The sequence below is a fragment of the Monopterus albus genome, unplaced genomic scaffold (assembly GCF_001952655.1).
Source record: "Monopterus albus unplaced genomic scaffold, M_albus_1.0 scaffold26.1, whole genome shotgun sequence".
Classification (NCBI taxonomy): Eukaryota; Metazoa; Chordata; class Actinopteri; order Synbranchiformes; family Synbranchidae; genus Monopterus; species Monopterus albus.
In genome coordinates this window covers 3845534-3856393 of record NW_018127906.1, presented here as the reverse complement: position 1 = coordinate 3856393, position 10860 = coordinate 3845534, and the positions used below count along the sequence as shown (strand labels likewise).

At 40.1% G+C, this 10860-nt stretch overlaps 1 pseudogene; it reads left to right on the top strand.

The window, feature by feature from the left end:
* Positions 1-10566, top strand: part of LOC109957459 (zinc finger protein OZF-like) — a 14984-nt pseudogene extending 4418 nt beyond the window's left edge.
* Positions 10567-10860: the final 294 nt, after the last annotated feature.

Below are 10860 nucleotides of genomic sequence, written 5' to 3'. Positions count from 1 at the left end.
TGGATTTATTTAAGTAGGAAAGTTCTGTCGAACAAATGCGACATTTAACCTGCAGAAAATAATATGAATAGTAAACTCAGAGTCACTTTGAAATGAATTTGAATTCAGATGGATCAAGTGGGAACTCTGAGAGGAACAGGATGAAACAACAAGGTAATTAAAACAAATACCTTATTTTCCGATATGAGATCAAAATGGTCCCACATGGCGGAAACCTTTCTTTTGGCTTGATGCTGCTCCATAATTCTTGATGAATGTGATGATGAACCGCAAATGATCAGAGATTCGTTTTGGCAGATGTTGACATATGCGCTTCCTTAAAAACACAGTTTGGCGCGGCAGTGTCAGTTCGAAACAGTTCCTGTATTGGTCACATGACTTTCTTAAAGCGATACGTGCACCAACATGGGGTTTTGCTCTTCGAGCTCAACGCATGTGGCGACGCATCGGTGTTGCCGGACCCATCACTAGTGAAACCCATTTTGAACATTTTACTTTGTGTAATATGGGTCCTGTAAATAGTCTTGTTTTGTATAAGTTGTAAGCTTACATTTCTGGTCATAGAAAAGATGTTATTGCAGATTTCTGTCTAGAAGTCGGAGTTGAGGGAGAGAGTTAAATTGGTGAATACTGTCTATCACCTCATCTAACTCACTCCAGAATCTCCCCTTCTCTTCTAACTCACTACTTGTGGAGCATAACCACTGATTACATTCAACATTACCCCTTCAATTTCCAACTTCAGACTGATCACCCTGTCTGACACTCTTTTCACCTCTAAAACATTCCTCATGAGCTCCTCCTTCAGCATGACTCCTACTCAATTTCTCTTCCTATCCACACCATAATAAAACAGTTTGTGTCCCCCTCCAATGCTGCACGCTTTGCTACCCTTCCACCTGGTCTCCTGCACACACAGTATATCTACTTTCCTTCTCTCCATCATGTCCGCCAGCTCTCTACCTTTCTCTGTCATTGTGCCAATGTTGAGTCCCTATTCTCAGACCTATACTCCTGCCTTACCTCTTCTCTCTCTGTCTACGAATCCTTCTACCTCCTCTCCTTCTTCGACCAACAGTAGTCCAATTTCTGCCAGCACCCTGTAGGTCAACAGCACTGGTGGCGGTTGTTGTTAACCCGGGCCTCGATCGACTTGATTGTGGACTTTAGTTGATTGTACTGGCGGAACTGTCCTCTCAGAACTCTGTACTTCTGGATCAGTGTATTAAATGATACGAACTGGTTATTTTCAAATAGATGATGTGAGTGATTCCTTTGTGTTGCCATGTTGGGAAATAGATAGGGTTATTATGCAGTTGAAAATCATGGTTGTGCCAAATTGGAGTGTAACTACATGGTGCAAGTGATGATTTAGTGATTTTGTTTGTTTTCCACCAGGCTGTCAGAGTTGAGAGGATTGTGATGTTCTTAGAGTAATTCATTTTCTTAATAGACTTTGGTAGAAAAGGAAGGTCTGCAACTGAGTTATTTTTGGAGTAATTTTGCTCCAGTTCTGTCCATGCACTGTTGTAACTGTCTTGAGTCAGCTGTTTAGGAGTCTGATGGCAGTCAGAAAGAAAGAGTTTTTCAGTCTAGAGGTCCTGCATTTCACACTTCTGAGCCTCAGCTGTGAGCTCATGAGGTGAGATGTGACTTCCGTGAAAAGTAACCTTTTAGACTTTTCTAAAGTTTTAAAAACTGCTCTGATTACGAGTTTGCAGACATTTGATGTGGCCGTGCCTTAAATGTATTAAAACAGCTTTGGGATATGTGTTCAGAATCCTAATGCAGAATATTGGTTCCCAGGCAGCAGAAGAGGAGCTCAGAGAAACCTAAGTAAAGAAATGTTGTGATCAGAAGGTCGGTAGTCGAGAGCCGGGCAGGTAAACCTAGTGGAATATGTACTGTAGACAGTACTGGAGAGAGAAGTAGTATACAGGTCAAAATCTGAGCGTGACCAGTAGTGCAACATACAAAGAAGTCTCTCTAATGTTTTGGTTAGCCATGCTGCTAGCATGAACACAAGCAGAAAATACTGAAACTATTCTGAATTAAGGTTTGATAAAACACCACTGGCTACATATCTGGAAAGGGTTAAAAGTAATTTCCCAAAGGAATGGTTTAATTATTTGCTTGTTTTATTCAGCTAAATCATTAGAAAATTTGTTTTCCTTCAAAACTAGCAAAACATTTGTTGGTAAAAATATAAAATCTGCGTGTTTCCTAAAGCTGGTGTTGAAACCTAGATGAAAATCAGGAGTCCAAACCACTTACCCACACAGGACAACAGAACAGTATAAAATATATTAGTTATTAAACAAAGTGTAGTGGCTGTGTTTTTGATATCAAGAAAGCTTATGATATGCTTTGGAAGGAGGGACTGATTATTCAACTACATCAAATAGGAATTAGAGGAAGACTATATAGATGGATTAAGAATTTTCTAAATGGAAGGGTAATTTCAGTGCGAGTAGGAGAGATGTTTAGTGATAACCATTTAGTAGAAAATGGAATACCTCATGGTAGTATTAATAAGTCCAGTATTGTTTTCTATTAAGATTAATGATATATTTAGTAGAGTTGATAGATCTATTATCGTATTTTTATTTGCAGATGATGGGGGCCATGTGGAAAAGAGGTAGAAATTTGGACTTTGTTACTAAGAAAGTGCAAGAAGCGATAAGGAAGGTAGAAGAATGGGCATTAGATTGGGGTTTTAGTCTTTCTGTGTCCAAGACAAAAGTACTTTCTTTTACAAAAAAGAATTCAGATGTTCCAGTTAATCTTAAATTGTATGGGGAGAAACTGGACAGAGTAGATTGTTTTAGATATTTGGGGATGTGGTTTGATAAGACACTTACTTGGGCAATACATATAGGGAAAATAGTTGAAAGATGCAAGAAAGTGATAAACATTATTAGATGTTTGAGGGGTAGAGAGTGGGGAGCCAGTATAAAAATGATTTATATTGGCTTAATCAGATCAGTTTTTGATTATGATAGCATAGTTTATGACTCAGCATGTAAGACCTTGTTGAACAGACTGGACATTATACAGCATCAAATTTTAAGACTGTGCTGTGGAGCCATGACGACAACACCAGTTTTGGCCCTACAGGTGGAAATGGGTGAATTACCTTTAGCCTTACGAAGAACACAATTGGCACTAACCTATTGGGCAAACTTAAAAGCACAAAGGGAGTCATCCCACTCAAAGGCTACTGAAAAGTTGTCAAGAAAAAGAGAAAGGTCAGCAGAGGAGTTTTGGATGGATGATAGAAGGTAAGATTAGTGAGGTGGGGCTCGGAGGACAAAACGATAAGTCCTACTGTTCCATTATCTGTGATCCCACTTTGGATGTTTGTAGAAGTAAATATAGATATGAGCCTTTTAGAAATAAAGAAGGAACATGTGACACAACGTGAAGTAACTGGATATATAGATAGAACTTATGCAGGATTTGTTTAAAATATATACAGATACATCTAAGCCGTCCCTGGTAGGCTAGTGGTTAAAGCACAGCGCTCTCGCCCCGGGTTCGAATCCAGGTTGGGCATCCGGGGTAAAACACGTGCCAAATGTCAACATGCCAGTCATCAGTGTTACGATTCGCTGTGGTGACCCCTAAATGGGAAAGGCCGAGAGTGACTTTCTATATACAGATGCATCTAAGACAGTGAGTGGTAAAATTGGTTCAGCATTCATTGTTACGGGTCTCAAAATGGTGACGTCGCAACAAATGATCTGCATCTGGAAAACACAGGTATATTCAGCAACAATGAGGACACGAGGCTCTCAGTTCACGTTCCAAATTGTCTTTTTTTCTTCCTTTAATATTACATTCAAATAAACTATTCACAATAACCTTTCTCCAAGTAGTCACTTTCCATCTTTACACATTCTTTATATCCATGTTCAGCACTCAAAATTACGATCTCTTACCCAAATTATGTTCACATCTGTCAGCACAGTATATACATATATAAAATAAACGAGGTTACAGACATAAAAGTCCATGACCACCCTTACTGGAGTGCTTTGATCCATACTATAATAATATAGTGCATTTTCTGGTGTTACTTAACTGTACTTCAAGCATGTCACTTTTAACTGTATGAAATTAACCAGAGTGCTTATACTAGATTTCAGATTTCACTCAGAGAAATACATTGTAAATACCTTCATTAAACACGTTTAAATCTTAAACAATTATATTTCTAACTCTACATATTTCAATTAACTCTCAAAGTACTTAACATTGTGACCGTTTATGTAATTTGGTTGCAAAAATGTCAACCACAACCCAATGTAGCAAGTTGCCTATTAACGTTAGATTACGTTCAAGAAAAACACAATCACGGGGTGGCGCATGCCCATCTATGGCGCCCTACACTCGTCCCCGCTGAGGTGGCACGCACTGCCTAGGTCGCTCTACCCCACTTCGCGCTGCTACGGTTATTTTAACATGTAACCAAAGTTCAACATAAAGTTTGTTACATTGAAGCAGCTTGCCCACACTCACATTACGTAACTTATTATCTACAGCATTGGTTTAACATTGTGTACCGACCTGGAAAACACAGGTATATTCAGCAACAATGAGGACATGAGGCTCTCGGTTCACGTTCCAAATTGTCTTTGAAGCTGAGCGGAAGGTCTCACCAGTAAGACACACCTGGCGCAACTGTTGCCTTCACAATGGTTCCTACCTAAATGCTGCTTTGGCTTGTGATGTTAATTATTCATTGGTATACAATTTAACCTTGTCCTCTAGTGTACACAATGCATTGCTGTCTCCAAATAAAATATTAAAAAAATAGTTATTTAATAACTAAAATGTGGTCATACCGTTTTTGAGTTGTACCACAATTATACCGGAATTAAATGTGAAAACAAACGGATCAGTGATAATCTCTCAGTATACACAAGAGAATTATATTGTACTAGCATTAGAATGGGTAGAAGAACATAAACCACTGAAAGTCCTCATTGGATCAGATTCCAGCAGTTCTTTAAAAACACAAAAGAGGACAGAGCTACTGGAATATTGTTGCGGACTTGTAAAACGTCACCAGTCACAGTTCAAGTATTGTTCCATTTCAAAGTTTGCATCCAGCCAAGTCAGCCCAAGTACACACAAAAAACAAGCATATTTGCTCTGCTCATTTTATCGAGGATCCTTTTGAGAGCTGACTTGTTTGGACTTTGGGCAGCCCTTAAACAGATCAGTGATAATCTCTCAGTATACACAGGAGAATTACTAGCTATTGTACTAGCATTAGAATGGGTAGAAGAACATAAACCATTGAAAGTCCTCACTGGATCAGATTCCAGCAGTTCTTTACTGAGTATTCAAAACATCCAGTCAGACTCAAGGCAAGACATAATACTGGAAATAGCTTGTATACTATTCAGATGTCAGAGGGCTGGAATAGATATTAGGCTAGTTTGGATACCAGCACATATTGGGGTGGAGGGAAATGAACTAGCAGATAAACTTGCAAAAGCTGTGCTTAAAAAAAGAGACATATATGTGGAAGGAAGTCATAGTAAGGCTGTGGTTAAGAGTTTAGTTAAAAGGAAACTGAAAGAGAAATGGCAAGAACTGTGGGATAAAGATGGCAAGGGTCAGTTCTATTATAACATTCAAAGGAAAGGAGAAATCAGAGGAAGTACTGGAAATAGGAAGGAAGACGATATGGTATCAAGACTGAGATTTGGGCACACTGGTTTAAATAGTACATTGAAGATAATCAAGAAGCACACTACAGGGGAATGTGAGATGTGTAGGGTACAAGAAACAGTGGAACATGTTTTAATGAGCTGTCCCAGGTTCAGGCGAGAGAGGGAATTATTGGAAAAATACTGTTTCAAGAGGTGGAATGAACTTTAGTTTACCGGAGGTGTTGGGACAAAGGTCAGGGGATATAGGATACAGAGCACTTATTAGGTTTTTAGAGACCACAGGGTTTACACAAGATAATATAAGGTGGGGTTATTTTGGTGTTTCGGACTGTTCACCTCCCTACCCTCTGGCCAGAGGTTCAGAAGTGTGAAATGCAGGACCACTAGACTGAAAAACTCTTGCTTTCCCTCTGCCATCAGACTCCTAAACAGCTGAGGAGTTTATTATCAGGAAATACGTGATGTACTGTTTACATTCTCAGTTGCACAGGCATAATTGCACAATGATTGTTGACTGCTGCACATGCTGCTCCCATGCAGCATACATTCTCTGTTATATTCTTATATATTTTTTATTATATTGCTGCATTTGTTGCTGCTTAAAGTGCCTTAGATTTTGTTACTTATCTACTTTATATTTCATTTGTTTTTTGTGGCATTCATGTGGACAGCAAAGTAAGAATTTCATTGTACAGGGAAACACGTTTCCTAACTGTGCATATGACAAAATAAACACTTTGAACTTGAACTAGTAGGTAGGGGCCGTTCTGATCCATACGCCAGCCTGGAAGGTGGCGGTAATGCACCTAAAGCTGGTTTCCAACCCCCATAAAGAAAATAGCTGAAGAAGAAGTTGTAGTAGTTGTAGTAGTTGTAGGTGAAGGACGAGGTGTAGTAGTTGTAGGTGTAGTTGTAGTATCCTAGACCGCACTGCGTGCCGGCTAGCCAGACGTGAGAGAGGCTCGAAGCTGTTATACCGGTTGTGTGGGACAGTTACTGTGCCACATTATAATGTTGTAATATGTTTCAGGGGAGAACGTAACAACGTAGATAGCGAGTATATGGCCAGGTTATCAGGCAGTGTTGATTTTTAAATTTGCTCCAACGTTTTCGTAGCTGCCAACTACAATTAGAGCACAGTAACGTTAGTCTGACACCAAGGACGCTGGTGTTCCAGGTACATATCGTGAGTTCTGTGTCCTACCGTCTCTAGAGTTTGTATTTACAGTTCGAACTTCCAAGTAAGGGAGCCCAAACTTGGCGTACATGGTATTGAAAAACGCCCAAAGTTAGCACTTCCTAATAGCATTAGCTCTGAGTGTGTGGAGTCGACTGAAAATGGTGATGTCATATTTCAGTTGTAACAAATCGACAATGTCTTCAGTTCAGTATCTGAGGCAGTTTATCAATGAGGGAGTAACTGCAGCTGCTGAAGAAATAGTCGGGGTCTTTGAAAAGAACTTATCGAGTACGAGGAAGAGATCGATCGTCAGCGCAGACTGCTGGATATCGTCTGGAAACCCCAAGTAAAGCTACACAGGATAGGTCTGTAAAACATGAATGATTTTACTAAAGCTAACAGTTGAACCAAGACTAAATATAACTCAACATGAATTAGACATTTTCCAGGTTTCCGTTTTAACGATGCTGTCTTCTGTGTAATACAAACAAGAGGGACTCGCTTCATTCACCAGCACCTTTGGATTTTGTCTTTAGAATTAAATGGCACCATAAAGACCGGCGAAACTGAATAGGAATAAGGCTGACAACCCTCTTCGTCACTGGTAGGGAGCAGGGGGCCTGGGCTGTCCTGTTGCCATTCACTATGTTTAACTACAGCAGTTGTTTTATTCAACAGGATGGTGTTAATTTCTGCCCATGTAGTGATCTGTAGTGGATAAAACAAACAAATATAGTTCATAGTTGATGCATATAGTTAGTGTGATGTGTGTATGTAATGAAGTATAATGGACTGCAATAGACTACAGTATAAGCTGAAGTATGAGTTGAAAAAATGCTTATGTAACGTTCGCAGGCTTTGACCTTTTGTTCAAGAGGGCCAGTTCATGGTGGTTTACCAGAAAAGTTCATTTAAAGAGGCTATAAGTTTGAGAACTATCATAAGTGGGATCAAAACAGAAAAAAAGGGTGCATCCTGGTGACTTCAGCGGATAGTAAGGACTGCAGAAAAGGTCATTGGTGCGACCCTGTCCTCAATGGAGGACCTGTACCACTCACCGGTCAAAAGGAGGGTGGAGAGGATCACTGCAGACCCCTCACACCCTGGACACAATCTGTTTGAACTCCTCCCTTCTGGACAGCGTTACAGGTCACTGTGCACCAAGACAACCAGGCAGAGGGACAGTTTCTTCCCACAGGCCATCACTCTGATGAACACTTAATCAAAAACAGTATGAATGGACAGTAACCCTACAGATTATACAGACTCATACAAGTCTCTATTTTTAAGTTCTCTGTTTTTATTCCTATTTATCTCATTTCAATGAGCATTTTTTTTGTCTGTCTGCATTATTTACTGCCTGTTTATACTGCTTATTTTGCATTATTTGCACTGTTTGTTGATGTTAATACTGCTTATTTTGTTATATTACACAAACTTGTGCTGGTTTACTGTTTATTTGCCCCTTGCATGGGGATATGTACATACACATTGAGAGCCGATGTACCAGAGTCAAATTCCTCATGTGTCGGACACACCTGGCCAATAAAGCTGATTCCGATAAGGGAAAATGAGCCACTGAACTTGGGTGTGTGTGTGTGTTATTTGGGATAAAGTACAGAGACAAGAAGAGAAACAGGAGCGGACTGACAAGCTGACTGACATTGACAAGGTGATTGTGTATCTTGTCATCAACATTCATTATTAACATTGTTAAGCTGATTAATAATCATTCGAATCGTAGTGACTTGTCTGTGAATTAATTTGTCCTCTCAGGCTCTTAAAACGAAAAAGGTCATTGGCCTCATGAACAGGATGAAATTATTGGATATGTATTCTATGGTTGGTTTGTTTTGATGCACCGTCTCTTAGTTTTAGACCTAGGATGGGGGTCCTCCCATGATGCTCTGGGCTCCTCTCCTCCACTCCTCTCTCCATCTTATTTCTGTATACCACCATTACATGTCCTAACTCATGTTCATCTGGAGCTGAACATTCTTGATGAACAGTCACCAGCCACATTGACTTGTCCACTGTTTGTTAGTTGTGTCTTGATGCTTTTCTTTCTGTTCTCTCTCCTCTCTCCACTCGAACCAGTCGAGGCAGAAGGCTGCCCACCCAGAGCCGGGGTCTGTTGGAGGTTTCTTCTGTTAAAAGGAGTTTATCCTCCCCAGTGTGACCCAGTGCTGATCAAGGGGGATTTGTTGGGTTTTTGTTATAATATGAAGTATAGACCTTACAATATAAAATGTCCTAAGATGATTGACATACAAATAAAATTAAACTATATTGAAATTGTTAAAAATTTTATTTACTGTATTCATTTTGACTGATATGAAGTTGCCACATTAGCTAACTTGTAATTTTTTATTTTAAAATCTAAAGAGGAAGTTGCTGTTATCACATTTTTAAGTTCATCCATCACTGTCAAAATGACACATTCTACAGGCTTTACAACACTTTGTTTTTTCCTCTCACTACATCAGTGACATGTTCCCTGTGTCCCTTTGTTCCTCCAGAGCTGCCTCAGCAACATGTCTGTAAGGAGGAGGAGGTTGTGGCTGCCCAGCAGCTCTGTGACCAGGAGAGGAACTCCAGTCTGGACCAAGAGGAGCCAGAGCCTCCAGAGATTAAAGAGGAACAGGAGGAACTCTGTAGCAGTCAGGAGGGAGAGCAGCTTGGACTGAAGCAGGAGACCGATCCCTTTATGATGACTCCTACTTATGAGGACAGTGACCACAGTGAACTGGAACCAACCAGTGACAGTAGCAATGTGGACAGCTCTCCTATGTCACAGACCGAGTCTGATCCTGCCACAGGTAACAAGTCCTTCAAATGTGACACTTGTGGGAAAGAATTTAAGTATAAGTCCAAACTGAACCAACATTTGAGAATCCACACGGGTGAGAAGCCGCATCTTTGCAACACCTGTGGGAAAGGGTTCAAGCAGAGGTCAGATTTGACTCAGCATTTAAAAATCCACACAGGTGAGAAGCCGTATGTTTGCAACACCTGTGGGAAGAGTTTCACACAAAGAGGTAACCTGCATGCCCACATGAAAATTCACACAGGTGAGAAACCATATGTATGCAACACCTGTGGGAAAGGATTCAGACAGAGCTCACATTTGACCACTCATTTAATAATACACACAGGTGAGAAGCCATATTCTTGTAAAATATGTGGGAAATGTTTTACACACAGACAAAATTTGTCATTCCACATGAAAATCCACACAGGTGAGAAGCCACATGTTTGCAACACCTGTGGGAAAGGATTTAGGCAGGGCTCCAAATTGACTGCTCATTTAAGAACCCACACCGGTGAAAGGCCGTTTCCTTGCAACACTTGTGGGAAAAGTTTCGCACACAGCAAAAGCTTGTGGGTCCACATGAAAATCCACACAGGTGAGAAGCCGCATGTTTGCAAAACATGTGGCAGGAGTTTCACTCGTTCTGATACTTTATCGTACCATATAAGAATCCACACAGGTGAGAAGCCGTTTCCTTGCAACACTTGTGGGAAAAGTTTCACGCACAGCAGCAGCTTGCGGGTCCACATGAAGGTCCACACAGGTGAGAAGTAGGGTAGCGACAGTGTGAGATTTTCCCAGTATGATAACTGTCCTAGAAAATATAGTGTTTTCACGGTATTATCGTATAACATATTACACCTTTACTATTATCTGAGTAATTAAAACAGAAGGGTTTTTTTTTAATTGTTTTATTATTTGCTTGTTTTATTCAGCTAACTCATTAGCAATTATTTTATTATTTTCCTTCAAAACAAGCAAGACATTTGTTGGTAAAAATATAAAATCTATGTGTTTCCTAAAGCTGGTGTTGAAACCTAGATGAAAACCAGAAGTCTAGACCACCTACCCACACAGGACAACAGAGCAGTATAAAATATATAACCAAGAATTACTGCATTGTGGTGGTATGCCTCTCCCAACCACCCAAATTCATGAACTCTTGACGTGGCTGTGGTCTGATA